Source organism: Pan paniscus, chromosome 5 (assembly GCF_029289425.2).
Source record: "Pan paniscus chromosome 5, NHGRI_mPanPan1-v2.0_pri, whole genome shotgun sequence".
In the NCBI taxonomy this organism is placed as follows: Eukaryota; Metazoa; Chordata; class Mammalia; order Primates; family Hominidae; genus Pan; species Pan paniscus.
The window spans coordinates 177,796,277-177,813,314 of NC_073254.2; positions in this window are offsets into that span (position 1 = coordinate 177,796,277).

Below are 17,038 nucleotides of genomic sequence, written 5' to 3' on the forward strand. Positions count from 1 at the left end.
CAACATGATGAAACCCCATCTCTACTAAAAAAATACAAAAAATTAGCTGGGCATGGTGGCAGGCGCCTGTAGTCCCAGCTACTCAGGAGCCTGAGGCAGGAGAATGGCGTGAACCCAGGAGGCGGAGGTTGCAGTGAGCCGAGATCGCGCCATTGCACTCCAGCCTTGGCGACAGAGGGAGACTCCGTCTCAAAAAAAAAAAAAAAAAACTACAAAAAATGGCTGGGCATGGTGGTGTGTGCCTGTAGTCCCAACTACTTGGGAGGCTGAGGCAGGAGAATCACTTGAACCCAGGAGGCAGAGGTTGCAGTGAGCCGAGATCATGCCACTGCACTCCAGCCTAGGCGATAGAGGGAGACTCTGTCTCAAAAAAGAAAGAAAGAAAGAGTGAGAGAGAGAGAGAGGAAGGAAGGGAGGGAGGGAGGGAGGGAGGGAGGGAGGGCGGGAAAGAAAGAAGGAAATAAAGACATTGTTGTTGAAAAATTTCAAGAGGTGTTGCAGGCTTCAGCAATGTAAGATGTTAACTAAGAGTAAGAAGCAGAGGTGCTTGGGTTTGGGTAAAACCCTGAACTTGGAGTGGGGGAGGGAGGCGGTCCTGCAGCCTGCTAGGTGTGGGAGCCACACATCCATTCTCTCAACGCCACTTCTTGAAAACTGCTCTTGTCTTCTCATTGTTTGAAGACATGGCGGATTGCTTGGTTGTGAACTAAGAGCTAAGCCACACTCAGTGGAGGAAGCCTCGGAACCCTGTGGTTGTGCACACCCAGGAGACCTGTGTGGACACCTATGTGGCTCCCCTTGCATAAGGAATTGTTTCCAACTCAGGTTCTTCAGGATCTGAAAACTACTGTCGTGAAGGTCACGTGCCAACAACAAGAAACCAGGGACATCCTGTAGGATATGAATGGGCAGTGAGGCGGGACCGCAGGGGGCATTTCAGAACTCCCCATATGACAAGGAAGTAGCTTCTGTGGGCCCCGATCTCCATCACTCTCAGCTTCTCCCACCTCCCCTGTGCCCAAGCCTGTTGGCAGCGGAGCAGAAGCGATGCCTCCAACGTCCTTCAAAGCAGTAGGTCTCAAATGTTGGGGCATGAGAATCACCCGGAGGACTGGAGAGAACACAGGTTGCTGGGCCCACCCACAGAGTTTCTGATTCATAGGTTTGGGATGAGGCCTGAGAATGTGCATTTCTAATACGGCTCCAGGTGAAATCGATGGCACAGGTTTGGGAACATACTTTGAGAACCACCGCTATAAAGAGTGGCAGGTTGGTCTGTTCCCGTGGACAGGGAAAGAGACGGCAGGTAGTCAGAGTGATGGAGTCCCTGGGAAGAGGAGGAAGACAAGGGGGATGGATGCCAAGGCCACTTACATCCATCACCACATCAGGGCTTTGCACCGAGGTTGTGTAACTGTTGGCCTAGCCAGACCTCACCATGGGGAAACCAAGCAGGAGGAAGACTCCACTTCTCTGTCTTTCTCAGTGGGTACTGAGTAACACAGTGGGCCACGTGTTGGCCAGGTGCTGAGAATCCACAGGTGAACCTGACCCTGTCCCAGACTCCTGACTCCTCAAGGAGCTAAACAGCCTTCAAATTAAAAAGCCTCAAATCAGCAGATAACCCAACAGCGACCAGTTGATACTCAGGCAGCAGTCAGCCCGTCGGCGAGTGCTGGAAACGCAGGATTTACACTGATGACGTACACAGTGTGTGCCACTTGGGCCTGGGAGGATTGACAGCACGGTCACAGACGGTCATCCTTACAGGATTCGCACCAGGTACCCCCTCGATTCTTTGCTGTGCCACCACCCTCCACTCACTGAGTCGGGGCCCCTCTTGGGGATCCTGGCACAGCCCAGAAGATAGAAGCTGATTCTTACCTGGAGCTGCCAGCAGGCTTTTGTTAAGCCAGAACAGAGACAGTAACAGGAAGAGAAAAGCCCCTTTGAGTCTGCGTATAAATAAAGACCTGGAAGGGTACCAGCAGCCAGTTTCCTTCCACCACCCAGAGAACAGCTGAGAATTCTGTCCGGACTGAGGGAAGGAGATTTCCCAATGGCAGATGGCAACCAAAGAGGAAAGCCTGCCCCCTCCAGGGGTTTTGGAGGAATCCGAGAGCAGAGGGATGGGACTGTGCCTCTTGGGTCGAGTCTAAGGACACAGCTCGTCTCCCAGCTGGCATGAGAGCAGCTGGTGGAAATCAAGGCAGGCCAGGTAACGGCCGAGAAACAGAGGGAGCCCCGTCACCAGCTCCCAGCCGCTCTGTCCAAAGCCCCAGACAGGCAGAGAAGAGCAGCTGGAAGTGTCCTGTGCCCTGAGCCACGCCCAGAGGTGCACTCGGGTACAAAGCAGGGAAAAGGTCCTCCCCACCGCTCCTTCCTTCTCCCTGAGCCACGCCCAGAGGCGCACTCAGGTACAAATCAGGGAAAGGGTCCTCACCACTGCTCCTTCCTTCTCTTGGGGAAATGTCCTAATAGACTGATTTTTGTAAGAGGACAGCACGTTGCTACCATAGGCACAAAATCTTCTGAGCCAACACACAGATCCGTGATGTCTACTGTGTGAGCAGCACCTGGGGGCCGTGGGGTTCCCTTCTCCACAGAGGCCACTGAGCTGAAGGTGATCAAGGACCAAGGCGTCTTCTCAGATGAAGGGAAGCACACACAGCCCAGGATGAGAGGGAAGCTCTAACTCAATAAACGAAATGGCTTAGACAAGGTTACCTAGAAATGCCTGCACCGATGCTTCCCACACAGCGTGGAGCATGGGGACTCAGAGCTGGAAATCAAGTAGTTATCAAAAGCAAGCTTTTTCTCACGTGTGTGACTGTCACATTCATAATTGTCATAAAGAGGCACTTGGTCCCTGGCCACGTGGAGTGTCTACCTCAGTAGTCTGTGGGGCCATCCCAGGGCAAAAGTGGCTGCTGCCCACGTCTCCTCCAGCCTCTGCGCCTCACATGCACCCCCACCCCTCCACCGACTTGCTCCTGGGGCCTGGAACCCCCTTCCCAGTGCCACGTGCTCACACCCTCTGCCCAAGTTACTGTCTCTCCTGAGCACCGTCCAGCCCCTTGCTTTGCTTTTTGACTCTTCATGGCAGTTTTTGCTTGCTGATATTATATGCAATGTTGAAGTTGTTTATATTCTGTCTTCCCTAATAGAATATGTAACTTCCATTTGAAAACAAGGACTTTGTCTTGAATCAGGGGATCTGTTTCCCAGTGCCTCGAGCACTACCTGGTGCAGAGTAGATGCTCAATGTTTACGGAATGGATGGAGATCTTCATTTAGAGGAAACTCTACGTTGCGGCGAGCCAACTGCTCCCTGCCGCCATTCAGAAGCTGTGTTTGCTGTTCTTGTCTGGCCAGCCTTGGCTCCAACTTGAGAAAGCCCATCAGGGTGTCATTTCCCTACTGAGCTCACCCCAGTTCAACAAATACCAATATCCTGCATTTGTGAGAAGGATCTTACTTTTCTCTAGTTTATAGATTTTTTTTTTTAGCACGGTCATCATCATTGCTTGGGCCCAATGGTATGTAAATGCTCCTAGCTAGTTTGAGCTCCAAAAAAAAAAGCAGCAGCAGCCAGTGGGAGAATGAGAAGAAATGGCTGTCTTCCATCTCCATTTCAAAGCAGGAGGAGCTCGCCATCATCACCGCCGCCCAACGAGGGGAAATATTGAGCAGACGATTCACCAGATGCTGAGCAGACTGCAGTTACCATGGAGTCGGAGCGGTGACAGACAGTTGCTGTCTGTCCAGGATTCAGGGGTGGTGACAGCACAGTGGGATAGCCCAGCCCTCGGGTCCCCTTCCACCCCCACACCCTTCTCGACTTCTGCCACCTGGTTGAGGCCCTTTCATGACTCATTGTCCACTGGCACTCAAGGAGAGGGGAATAAATAACCTTAAATCAGCCTTTTATTTCTGACAGGGTCTTGCTCTGTCACCCAGGCTGGAGTGCAGTGGCACAATCTCAACTCACTGCAGCCTTGACTTCCCAGGCTCAAGTGATCCTCCCGCCTCAGCCTCCCAAGGAGCTGGGACTACAGGCATACAACACCACACCTGGCTAATCTTTGTATATTTTGTAGAGACAGGCTTTCACCATGATGCCCGGGCTGGCCTCAAACTCCTGAGCTCATGCAATCTGTCTGCCTTAACCTCCCAAAGTGCTGGGATTACAGGCAAGAGCCACCATGCCTGGCCTAAATCTGCCTTTTAAAATGAGCATGGCAGCAGCTGTGGTCCCAGCTATGAGGAGTAAAGAGATAAGGTTGACATTTTCCCTAAAAGGATATTTGGGATAATCCCTGGCTAGACCAGAAGCTCTCTCTGGGCAGGAATCTGTGCTCCATAAACATTTGCAGAATGCAAAGGAGTGAATGAGCCTCCCCATCTGCAGGCCCTCACCTGCCACCCTACTAGTTCCCTCCCTTCCTTACACTCCATCCGTACCTGCCACCCTACCAGTTCCCTCCCTTCCTTACACTCCGTCCCGTACCTGCCACCCTACCAGTTCCTTCCCTTCCTTACACTCCGTCCGTACCTGCCACCTACCAGTTCCCTCCCTTCCTTGTCACTCCGTCCAGTACCTGCCACTGCCACCATACCAGTTCCCTCCCTTCCTTACACTCTGTCCCGTACCTACCACCCTACCAGTTCCCTCCCTTCCTTACACTCTGTCCTGTACCTGCCACCCTACCAGTTCCCTCCCTTCCTTACACTCCGTCCGTACCTGCCACCCTACCAGTTCCCTCCCTTCCTTGTCACTCCGTCCTGTACCTGCCACTGCCACCATACCAGTTCCCTCCCTTCCTTACACTCTGTCCTGTACCTGCCACCCTACCAGTTCCCTCCCTTCCTTACACTCTGTCCCGTACCTACCACCCTACCAGTTCCCTCTCTTCCTTGTCACTCTGTCCCGTACCTGCCACCTACCAGTTCCCTCCCTTCCTTGTCACTCCATCCGGTACCTGCCACCTACCAGTTCCCTCCCTTCCTTGTCACTCCATCCGGTACCTGCCACCTACCAGTTCCCTCCCGTCCTCGTCATTCTGTCCCATCTGTCCTCCCCACTGGCCAGGGTCCTCCTGAAAAGCAAACCCAGTCCTGTCTCTTCCCTGTTTGAATCCCTGATCACTCATCCTCAAACCCTAGACTCCAATAACCCTGAAATGCAGCTTCCCCCACCCCCCCGCGTGCCTTCACACATCCACCCCGTCTGCCTTGAACTGCATGTCCCCTCCCTGCCCTTGCCCCATTCATGTCTCCCAGGCCTTCCATGACTCCAACCTCCAACCTCCTGAGAGGCTCGTGGGCCATCTCCTTACTGCCTCCCAGTCCAGCCTCCCCTTCTCTGTGGGGTGGAGCCCCCTCCTAAGGCTCTGCTTCACGGAAATGCAGCGCTCTCCTCCTGTGCACTCTGTGTCAACCTGTTCACCTGTCCTCCTCCAGTAGCCTCTGAGCTTTTTGAGGGTACAGAGAGAATATCTTTTATCTGAGAATCTCCCATTCCTGGCATATAATAGCCACTCAAAAAGTATTTTTTTAATCAGTAAGTGAATGATGAATGTATGAGTTGTTTTTGTTACACTTTTCATTTATTCAAGATGATAGAACCACAACATCCGAAGTCAATACTTGAAATAATGGCCAAAATATAATTATGAAGAAACACTGGTCACTACGCACCTATTAGAATGGCTAAAATCCAAAACACCAACAGCACCAATGCTGGTGAGGGTGTGGACCAATAGGAACTCTCAATTCACTGCTGGTGGGAATGCAGAATGGTACTGCCACTTCAGAAGACAGTTTGTCAGTTTCCTACAGGAGGAAACATATTCTTACCATATGATCCAGCAGTCGTGCTCCTTGGTATTTACCCAAATGAATTGAAAACTTCTGTCTGCACAAAAACCTGCACACGGATGTTTATAGCAGCTTTGTTCATAATTGGCAAAACTTAGGAGCAACCAAGATGTCCTTTTGTAGGTGAATGGATAAATAAACTGCGATACAGCTAAATGATGAGATGATTCAGTGCTAAAAAGAAATGAGCTTTCAAGCCATGAAAAGACATGGAGGAAACTTAAATGTATATTACTAAGTGAAAGGAGCCCATCTGAAAAGGTTACCTACTGTATGAGTCCAACTATATAACACTCTGGAAAAGGCAAAATTATGGCGACAATAAAAAGATCAGTGGTTGCCAGGGGTTGTAGGGACGGAGGGGTGAACAGGCAGGCACAGAGGAATTCTAGGGCAGTGAAACTACTCTGCATGACACTGCGGTGGTGTACACAGGTCATACATTTGTATAACACCGAGAGTGAACCCTGATATAAACTGTGGACTTTGGGCGATAATGATGTGTCTATGTAGGACCATCAGTGTAACAAATATGCCACTTGGTGCAGGACGTAGATGGTGGAGGAGGCCGTGTGTGAGTCCCAGCAGGGGATGTATGGGAACTCTCTGTGATTTCCACTCCATTTTGTTGTGAACCTCAAACTGCTCTAAAAAATATTTTAATTTAAAAACAAGAAACACTGGCCGCATCTTCAAGGAAGTAATGATACGACATGAATGATTAAAGCAAATATATGTACACCAAGGATGAATCATGAAACCAACTAAGGACATTCCCATGTGCCTCACCCATGAGAAGTCACAACAAGTGTGACCGTCCCATGGGATGGGCTGGCACCGATCCTGGCCTCGGGCAGCACTGGCAGGCTCTCTTTCCCCCAGATTAGCCCCCCTTGTTAGTGCCTGTTCCTGTCTGCAGACAGGGCTGTTGGGATGTGAAGTTACAGTCCATCGCAAGTGAGAGCTGGCAGTCAGGAAAATCAGTTCAGGATATCCTGGCTGGGGCTATTTTAGACTCAGTATCAGTGGCTTAGTTTCCTTTGCCGAGTAAAAGCCCTATTTAGGGCTGCGCACACCCCACTGGTTCGGAAGGACTTCAGGGGATCTTAAGAGAAAATGTGTTTGAAAGATACAGGAAACATTCTACTGCTTAACTGGGAAGAAATATACCCGAGGCTTGATGGCTTGATGCCCTTCGTGTGTGATCTGCCTCAAGATTGAGCAAGGAAAGAAAGGCTTTCCTGCCCTGTGCGTCTCCTTAGAACAGCTTTTCTAGAACCTTTGCAGTCACCAAAATACAATCTGTCTTATAAACGACTGGCTTTTCCTTGAGTCCCAGGTAAAGCATTCTTCTTACCCTATGGTGCTGTGTTCTTCCCATCATGTCCTATGGTAGTTTCTGCTCTCAGGAGACCTGTGTTCATATTCACGACCAGCCAGCAAGTGTTGAGGGACATTTATTCTGTGGTCTTCAACTGCCAACTTTAAAAGATGATACAGTAGTTGTAGAGGGTAACTGAAAAGTTGCAGTGAAGACACTGGACCTTTGAAAGGTTTTCCCATGATTCCAATACATTCCACTGGGCTAATCCCACCCCCAAGGGTGTACAGAAGACAACTATAGACATGGAAAAATGGGGAAGGAGCCAACAATGTAGTACAGAGCCCCACATTCCCCGGAATTCACAATTCCTCTCTCCAGTGAATCGGCACAGAAAGGAAGTAAATACATTTGCCAGGACTTCAGTTAGCACTTGCTTGGGTGCAAGTGACAGAAACCCAACTTGAAGTAACTTAAGCAAAATAAGAGAGTTCACTGCTTCACAAGGATAATCTATAATCAGACGCAGCTTGGTCCAGGGCCCCATCTATGTCAGAAGGACTCGCTCTTTCCATCTCTCTCTTTCCACCTTTCAGCACTGCGCTCCTCCTGGTTGACTTCCCATTCAGATGGTCTCAGCCTTCAGAATGACAAAATAGGCACCGACAGTTCCAAGTTTTTGTCCTCCCAGGCAAGCAACCCCAGTGAAAGAGAACAGGAGGGTTCCTCCCTCTGTGCACCAAGTCCTGCAACCCAATCTCATGAGACCTGCTTAGGTCACCTGCCCAGCCTGGAACCAATCCCTGGAGCTCAGAGGATACCAGGAGATCTGCTGCTCCAGAACTAAGCACCCCCAACCTGCTGCAGAGTGAGGAGTCAGCCGCCTCAAACCTCATGGAGCGAGAGCAGGACAGGCTGGCTGCCAGTGGAAAGTCAGGGTGGACTGGCCGTGGGCGACAGAGTAACAGTCCACTGCGCTTCCCTTGTGCACAGCGGCCTTGGTATGATGCTAGCGAGTAGAGAAGTCAGGCAATACCACCACTTGGCCACCTAACAAGGGCTGGCAAAAGCCGAGGTGAAGAACAGGGGCTTTCAGAGCAGTTGCCAAACCTCGGGCCTGGCACGGCCGTCCTGTGCACCTCCCTGGCCCCCACGCTGTCAGCCACAGGGCTCCTTCTGCCTCTGCAAAGCTCTGCGGCCTATGCCCCCTTCCCATGCCCACCCCCACCTCAGTCAGCCCACGAGCACCAGCATGAGCTTCGTCAGCTGCAGTGACAGAGCCACACCACCTCAGCCACTCAACACAACACAAGCGTGCCTCCTTCAGCTCTCCTTGAATCTTAGCTGGCCTGTGACTTGCTTTGACCAGCATGGTGTGGCAGGCCAGGTTTCCATTAGCAACCAGAACACTCAGTTTCCACTAATCCTTTACTATAATTTTAATGAATACATAAGTTAAACATTAAAGAACTGGAGAAACTGGTGCCTGAGTATGAGGGCTGGAATATGAAATCAAAATGAAGACCCACCTGGGTTTTCTCAGATCCTAAAGTCTGATCAAATAATAAGAGCATTTTTATATATGCACCTCGTACCAGGACCCACTGAAGATTAAGAAAGTTTCTAAGACTCTTGAGAAAGCTTTCCAGACCCTAGACCCTAATTAAAGATTAGATCTAGGCCGGGTGCAGGGGTTCACACCTGTAATCCCAGCACTTTGGGAGGCCGAGGCGGGCGGTTCACCTGAGGTCAGGAGTTCGAGACCAGCCTGACCAACACAGAGAAACCCCATCTCTACTAAAAATACAAAAATTAGCCAGGTGTGGTGGCAGGTGCCTGTAATCACAGCTACTCGGGAGGCTGAGGTAGGAGAATGGCTTGAGCCCGGGAGGCAGAGGCTGCCATGAGCCAAGATCACGCCACTACACTCCAGCCTGGGTGACGGAGTGAGACACCATCTAAAAATAAAAAATAAAAATAAAGATTAGATATAGACTGAATGAAACACTCTTGTTTAGATATAGATTGAATGAAACACTCCTATTTGTAGGTGCAATTCCACACATAGCAAGGAACTTAAACATAAGCACTAGAAAAAAAACTTGTAACTTTGAGTTGGTCTGGTGAGTTACTCTAACCTTGTCCCTGTAACTGGTTGCACAAATATAAACAACTTTCTTTCCCAGTCTGTCTACATCTCATTATTACACTGCAAGAACAAGCAGCCGGACCTTGTTCTGTCCAGGAACAGCAGTACAGCAGAAGAGATGCTGGGCCAGCTCCGACCTTGAGCTTAAGGGGCTCAGCAACTCCGTTTTAGTTCTCTTGGAGCCCTGAGCCACCTCCTGAGAGGCTGATGAAACAAGGCCCCAGCAGGTCCCCAGCCAATCCAGCCACCCAGGCTGAGGCACCAGACACATGAGTAAGGCTACCTGAGGCGTTCCAGTTCCAAACTGAGGTCCCAGATGAATGCTGTCAACACCTGTGGAGCAATGGCTCTAGCTAACACCCCACAGAGCAGAAGAACCTCCCCTGCGAGCCCAGACAGCTTACAGAAATTTGAGATATAATAAATCATAGTTATTTTATGCTAGTAACTTTTGAGATGACTTGTTACATAGCAATAGAAACTGAGACAACATATAAATCCTACTTCTCCAGCCTCGTGCCCTTCCTGGCACTCCATACCCTTGGCTCCATCCACACACCCTTGAACACCTCCTCCTGATGTGCCTGACAAACTCCTACTCATCCCTCAAGACCCAGCTGAAACCTTCACATCCTTTGACGTCCTCCCTAGTCACTCCCTCTCACTCCCCGAAATCCCTTCCTCCACCTGTTCCTTGGAACATTCCTTTATTAGAGCCTCCATTCACAGAGAGTTTGCTTTTCTTTGCTTTTGTCATGGCCGCCTCCACTAACTAGCCTGTGGTTCTGTGAGAGCAGAGATGGTCTCCTATTAATCTGTGGACCTCCAGTTCCTGATGAAGTGCCTGGTACATGATAGATACTCAACATATATTTGAAAGAATGGATGAATAAACATATGAAAGAAAATGAAGGAATACAAAGTACATTGTTTGTTCTTTACAAGCCCTCATCTGAGTCTAGATGGAGGCAGGGAGGCAAGTCTTAAAACTTGCCTCCATCCCCACTTATGGCTTCTGTTGAGCACTCTCAAATGTGCGCTTGTCTACAAGCCTGGGAACATGAAGGAACGGGTCTTAGCACAGCTCCTGAGCACCTTTCACCTGGACTGTGAACAGCACACTCTCCCAGGAGTTGCTGCTCCTTGCAGAACTGTTGCTGCCATCTGGAATCTGCAAGCAGAGGCTGCGTGGACCCTGCATAGCCTGGCCAAGGACTGGCGTGTCTGAACTGAACTCTGGAGCTCCTGGAGGTTTGTCTTAAGGGTCCTCAGGATTTTTGAAAAATCAGGTATGGTAAGACATGCAGATATAAAAATGACTGTCATGGATGAAGAAGTGTTTACTCACAGTTCCCTGGAAGCAGGTGTCAATAAAAAGAGTCGAACTCTGTAAATATTTAAGGAGAGTTATTCTGAGCCGGCAGGGCGCGGTGGCTCACGTCTGTAATCCCAGAACTTTGGGAGGCCGAGGCGGGCAGATCACGAGGTCAGGAAATCAAGACCATCCTGGCTAACATGGTGAAACCCCGTCTCTACTAAAAATACAAAACATTAGCCAGGCATGGTGGCAAGCACCTGTAATCCCAGCTACACAGGAGGCTGAGGCAGGAGAATGGCATGAACCCGGGAGGCGGAGCTTGCAGTGAGCCGAGATAGCGCCACTGCACTCCGGCCTGGGTGACACAGTGAGACTCTGTCTCGAGAAAAAAAATAATAATAAAGAGAGTTATTCTGAGCCAAATATGAGTGACTAAGGCCCAAGGCACAGTCTCAAGAGGTCCTGAGAACATGTGCCCAAGGTGGTTGGGTTACAGCTTGGTTTTATGCATTTTAGGGGGACAGAAGTTAAACCCAGCCATCAATCAATACATGTAAGGTGTAGAGTGGTAGTTTGGTCCAGGAAGGTGGGACAACTTGAGGCAGTCACAGTGCGGGGTGAGGAGGACTTCCAGGTGGATTCCAAGATTTTCTGATTGACAGTTGGTTGAAATGTAACTTCCCAATAGGTTCGTCTTGCCTGCTGCCTAGACAGAGCCGATTTATTAAGGCAGGGGAATTGCAATAGAGAAAGAGTAACTCATGCAGAGCCAGCTGTGCAGGAGACTAGAGTTTTATTATTACTCAAATCAGTCTCTGAGCATTTGGTGATCAGAGTTTTTAAAGATAATTTGGCAGGCAAAGGCTTGGGAAGTGGGGAGTGCTGATTGGTCAGGTGGGAGATGGAATCATAGGGAGTTGAAGTGAGTTTTTCTTGCCATTTTCTGTTCCTGGGTGGGATGGCAGAAGTGGTTGAGCCACATTACTGGTCTGGGTGGTGGCAGCTCATCCATCGAGTGCAGGGTCTGCAAAATATCTCACGCACTGATCTTAGGTTTTACAATAGTGATATCCCCAGGAGCGATTTGGGGAGATTCTTGGAGCCAGAAGCTGCATGACCCCTAAACTATAATTTCCATCTTGTACCTAATTTGTTAGTCCTGCAAAGGCAGACTGGTTCCCAGACAAGAAGGGGGTCTTTTCAGGAAAGGGCTGTTATCAGTTTTGTTTCAGAGTCAAACCATGAACTGAATTCCTTCCCAAAGTTGGTCTATGTCCAGCAATAAACAAAAACAGCTGAAAGGTTAGAAGCAAGATGGAGTCGGTTAGGTCTGATTTCTTTCACTGTCATAATTTCCTCAGTTATAATTTTGCAAAGGCGGTTTCAGAAAGAGTTAAGTTATTATCTAAAGAATTGGAATCAATAGAAGGGAGTCTCTGGGTTAAAAGAGGGGTTGTAGAGACCAAGGTTCTTATTATGTAGTTGAAGCTTCCAGGTAGCAGGCTTCAGAGAGAATAGATGGTAAATGTCTCTTATCAAACCTAAAAAGGTACCAGATTCTTAACCTCTCCTGGATCAGGAAGAGACCTAGAAAGGGAAGGGGATTCTCTAGAGAGTACAGATTTTCCCTACAAGAGGTAGCTTTGCAGGGCCATTTCAAAATATATCAAAGAGGCCAGGTACAGTGGCTCACACCTGTAATCCCAGCACTTTAGGAGGCTGAGGCAGGATTGCTTGAGCCCAGGAGTTTGAAACCAGCCTGGGCAAAATAGTGAGACCCTGTCTCTATAAAAATCCATTTAGTCGGTTGTGGGGCTTTTTATTTTTGGTTTACACAGGAGACAGGGCACACTGGGCAGGGCCACACAGGGATGCACTAGGTTGGTCGAAATGCATGGGAGTGGGTGGGCGAGGTGTGAACAAGAACCTTCACTGTGCCTTCTGTAGGAAGGCGTGGGCCAGGCAGCGGCAGCGGGCTGAGGGATGGACAGTGAATAATTTCAGCATGCTGTGGGCATAGGGGCTGTCCCTAGCTGTCTGGCATCTGGCCCTGAGATAAGGGCAGGTGGATGGTGGCCTGGAGTGTGAGGGCCAATGGAAGAGGTGGTTGGAGTGCGGGTGCTGGATGAGTTCCTTTGAATAAGAAAGGCGCGCCCTGGGTGAGTTGTTTACTGTCTCCAGGAATTGGCCCCAGGGTCAGTGAGACCCTGGATGCTGAAGCATTAGAGAGACAGAGTAGAAACGGCTCCTCTCCTCCCCGTGACACGGAGCCCTGCAGGCATCCAGGACAGAGCCTTTCCTGGGGCTATTGAATGTGACAAATCTGGTTAATCAAGAGACATCCCAGAAGGACTCCATTATGCCCTGCACATAAAAGGCAACACCTATCACTAAAGACACCTCTGACTCTGCGCTGCCACCCGGCAGTGCGAGGACCACATACTGACCAGGTGTGGAGCCAATGCCCAGACCCGTGATGGCAGGTGAGGAATGCCTTCACGGCCTTCACAGCTGCTCTACATGCCTTAGTTTTAGGCAAATCGGCACAGAGTAGCAGAAGAATAGTGCATGCTTCAGCCATAGATAATTAAAAAGCAAGCAGGTCTTGAACACTATAGTGCATTATTGCTATAAAATTTCTAGGAGAAAAATTTCACGCGCGTCCATGTGAAGAGACCACCAAACAGGCTTTGTGTGAGCAACACGGCTGTTTATTTCACCTGGGTGCAGGCGGACTGAGTCCGAAAAGAGAGTCAACGAAGGGAGATAGGGGTGCAGCCGTTTTATAAGATTTGGGTAGGTAAAGGAAAATTACAGTCAAAGGGGGTTTGTCCTCTGGCGGGCAGGAGTGGGGGTCGCAAGGTGCTCAGTGGGGGAGCTTTTTGAGCCAGGATGAGCCAGGAAAAGGACTTTCACAAGGTAATGTCATCACTTAAGGCAAGGACCGGCCATTTTCACTTCTTTTATGGTGGAATGTCATCAGTTAAGGTGGGGCAGGGCATTTTCACTTCTTTTGTGGTTCTTCAGTTACTTCAGGCCATCTGGGTGTATACGTGCAAGTCACAGGGGATGCGATGGCTTGGCTTGGGCTCAGAGGCCTGACATTCCTGCCTTCTTATATTAATAAGAAAAATAAAAATAGTGTTGAAGTGTGGGGGCAGCGAAAATTTTTGGGGGGTGGCTTGGAGAGATAATGGGCAACGTTTCTCAGGGCTGCTTTGAGCGGGATTAGGGGCGGCGTGGGAACCTAGAGTGGGAGAGATTAAGCTGAAGGAAGATTTTGTGGTAAGGGGTGATATTGTGGGGTTGTTAGAAGGAACATTTGTAATTTAGAATTATTGGTGATGGCCTGGATACGGTTTTGTATGAATTGAAAAACTAAATGGAATAAGAGAAGGAGAAAAACAGGTATAAAAGGTCTAAGAATTGGGAGGACCTAGGACATCTGATTAGAGAGTGCCTAAGGAGATTCAGCATAGTCCTGTCAGCAGAGATTATTGATTTACTTCAAGAGTTAAGAGTGGCAGTTTGGGGATAGCACCAGGAGATATCAGCTGTGATGGCTTGGAGAAACAGTGTAAACCGGCAGTGTAAACAAGAGCAGGGCATGTATGAGTAGTTGAGAATGGTGAATAGGAGTATGACTAGACAGAAGATAGTAGGGATGACAAGTTTTTTTGGGGCACAGTCTAAGTTGGTCTGGTGTCTGGAATGAGACTGGGGCCTAATAAAAAGGAGCGTTTATACAGGAGCTCAAATGGGCTGTACCCTGTAGCATTCTGAGGACAGGCCTGAATTCTGAGAAGGGAAAGTGGTAAAAGTATTGTCCAGTCCTTTTTAAGTTGGTGGCTGAGCTTGGTGAGGTGTGTTTTTAAAAGACTATTAGTCTGTTCTACTTTTCCTGAAGACTAAGGACTGTAAGGGATATAAAGGTTTCACTGAATACTAAGAGCCTGAAAAACTGCTTGGCTGATTTGACTAATAAAGGCTGGTCTGTTATCAGACTGTATAGAGGTGGGAAGGCTAAACTGAGGAATTATGTCTGACAGAAGGGAAGAAATGACTGCGGTGGCCATCCCAGACCCTGTAGGAAAGGCCTTTACCTATCTAGTGAAAGCGTCTACCTAGACTAAGAGATATTTTAGTTATCTGACTTGGGGCATGTTGAGTAAAGCCAATTTGCCAGTCCTGGGTGGGGGCAAATCCTCGAGCTTGATGTATAGGGAAGGGAGGGGGCCTGAATAATCCCTGAGGAGTAGTAGAATAGCAGATGGAACACTGAGAAGTTATTTCCTTGAGGATAGATTTCTACGATGGAAAGGAAATGAGAGGTTCTAAGAGGCGGGCTAGTGGCTTGTACTCTAGCATAGCCTGCCTTTGCTGGTGTGTGGCGATTAGGCCTGGTGGAACTGCCATCAATAAATCAAGCGTGATCAGGGTGAGGAACAGGAAAGAAGAAAATATGGGGAAATGGGGTGAATGTCAGGTGGATCAGAGAGAGACAGTCATGGAGGTCAGGTGTGGTATCAGGAATAATGTGGGAGGCCAGATTGAAGTCTGGGCCAGGAACAATGGTAATTGTGGGACTTAACAAAGAGTGAGTACAGCTGAAGGAGCTGGGGAGCAGAAAGTATATGCATCAGGTATGAGGAAGAAAATAGATTTTGGAAGTTATGAGAAATGTAGAGAGTTAGTTGAGCATAGTTTGTGATTTTGAGGGCCTCTAAAAGTATTAGGGCGGCAGCAGCCGCTGCATGGAGACATGAGGGCTAGGCTAAAACAGTAAGGTCAAGTTGTTTGGACAGAAAGGCTACAGGGTGCGGTCCTGGCTCTTGTGTAAGAATTCTGACCGCACTAACTATGCCTAGGAAGGAAAGGAGTTGTTATTTTGTAAGGGATTGAGGTTTGCGAGATTAATTGGACACGATCAGCAGGGAGAGCACATGTGTTTTTATGAGAATTATGCCGAGATAGGTAACAGATGAGGATGAAATTTGGGCTTGACTGAAGTAGTGGGGGTTGTCTGTGAAGCCTTGCGGCAGTACAGCCCAGGTAATTTGCTGAGCCTAATGCATGTCAGGGTCAGTCTAAGTGAAAGCAAAGAGAGGCTGGGATGAAGGGCTCAAAGGAATAGTAAAGAAAGCATGTTTGAGATCTAGAACAGAATAATGGGTTGTAGAGGGAGGTATTGAGGATAGGAGAGTATATGGGTTTGGCACCACGGGGTGGATAGGCAAAACAATTTGGTTGATAAGGCACAGATTCTGAACTAACCCGTAAGCCTTGTCTGGTTTTAGGACAGGTAAAATGGGGGAATGGTAAGAAGAGTTCATAGGCTTTTAAAGGCCATGCTGTAACAGGCGAGTGATAACAGGCTTTAATCTTTTCAAAGCATGCTGTGATATGGGATATTAGCATTGAGCGGGGTGAGAGTGATTAGGTTTTAATGGGATGGTAAGGGGTGCATGATCGGTCGCTAAGGAGGGAGTAGAGGTGTCTTATACTTGTGGGTTAAGGTGGGGAGATACAAGGGGAGGATATGAAGGAGGCTTTGAACTGGGGGAAAAGGCGGCAGTGAGGTGTGGCTGTAGCCTAGGAACAGTCAGGGAAGCAGATAATTTAGTTAAAGTGTCTCGGCCTAATAAGGGAACTGGGCAGGTGGGGATAACTAAGAAGGAGTGCTTAAAAGAGTATTGTCTAAATTGGCACCAGAGTTGGGGAGTTTTAAGAGGTTTAGAAGCCTGGCTGTCAATATGCACAACAGTTATGGAGGCAAGGGAAACAGGCCCTTGAAAAGAAGGTAATGTGGAGTGAGTAGCCTCCGTATTAAGAAGGGGACGGACTTCCCCTCCACTGTGAGAGTTACCTAGAGCGTCTGTGATGGTCCTGCAGGCTTCTAAGGTGATAGGGCAGTGTCAGTCTTCAGCTGCTAAGCCGAGAAGATCTGGGAAGGAGTCAGTCAGAGAGCCTTGGGCCAGAGTTCCAGGGGCTTTGGAAGTGGCTGCCAGGTGAGTTGAACAGTCCAATTTTCAGTGGGGTCCTGCACAGATGGGACACGGCTTAGGAGGAATCCTGGGCTGTGGGCATTCCTTGGCCTAGTGGCCAGATTTCCGGCACTTGTAGCAACCTCCTGGAGGAGGAGGTTCTGGAGGAACTCCTGGCAGCTGCGGTTCAGGTGTTTGGTGTTCTTGTGTGCTGGAGATGTGGCTGGGGTTTGTCTCACAGTGGAGGCAAAGAATTGCAACTTAGAAATATGTTGCTACTTGGCTGCCTCTACTCTATTACTGTACACCTTGAAGATGAGGTTAATTAAGTCCTGTTGTGGGGTTTGAGGGCCGGAATTTAATTTTTGGAGTTTTATTTAATGTCG